Genomic DNA, 462 nt, shown 5'->3' on the forward strand with positions numbered 1-462 from the left:
TGCAAACTGTGATTGTCTTGATTTTGCAAATAGGAATGGCTACTTTTCCCAGAAGAAAAGGGTAAGTGTTCAGTGGGAATTCTATTTAAATGTATTTTCCTTTACTAAAAAGTAGCCTAACCAGTGAGGGGACAGGATTTTAACTGAATGGTCTTTCCAGACAGTCACAAATTAAGTAGGTCAGTGAGGAAATTTGGTCATGTATATCTCTGCTGTCCATCCCTACTCCTGTTACATGGGCCCTTACAAAGGAAAGAGAATAGGGGTCATTTGACAAATTAGATAGGTGAGCCTTATTCTACAGGAAATTTTCTTTTCTTTTTTTTTTTGAGACAGAGCCTCAAGCTGTCACCCTGGGTAGAGTGCGGTAGCATCACTGCTCACAGCAACCTCCAACTCCTGGGCTCAAGCGAGTCTCCTGCCTCAGGCTCCCAAGTAACTGGGACCACAGGTGCCTGCCAC

Source organism: Otolemur garnettii, unplaced genomic scaffold (assembly GCF_000181295.1).
Source record: "Otolemur garnettii isolate 467f Iridium unplaced genomic scaffold, OtoGar3 scaffold00031, whole genome shotgun sequence".
Taxonomy (NCBI): Eukaryota; Metazoa; Chordata; class Mammalia; order Primates; family Galagidae; genus Otolemur; species Otolemur garnettii.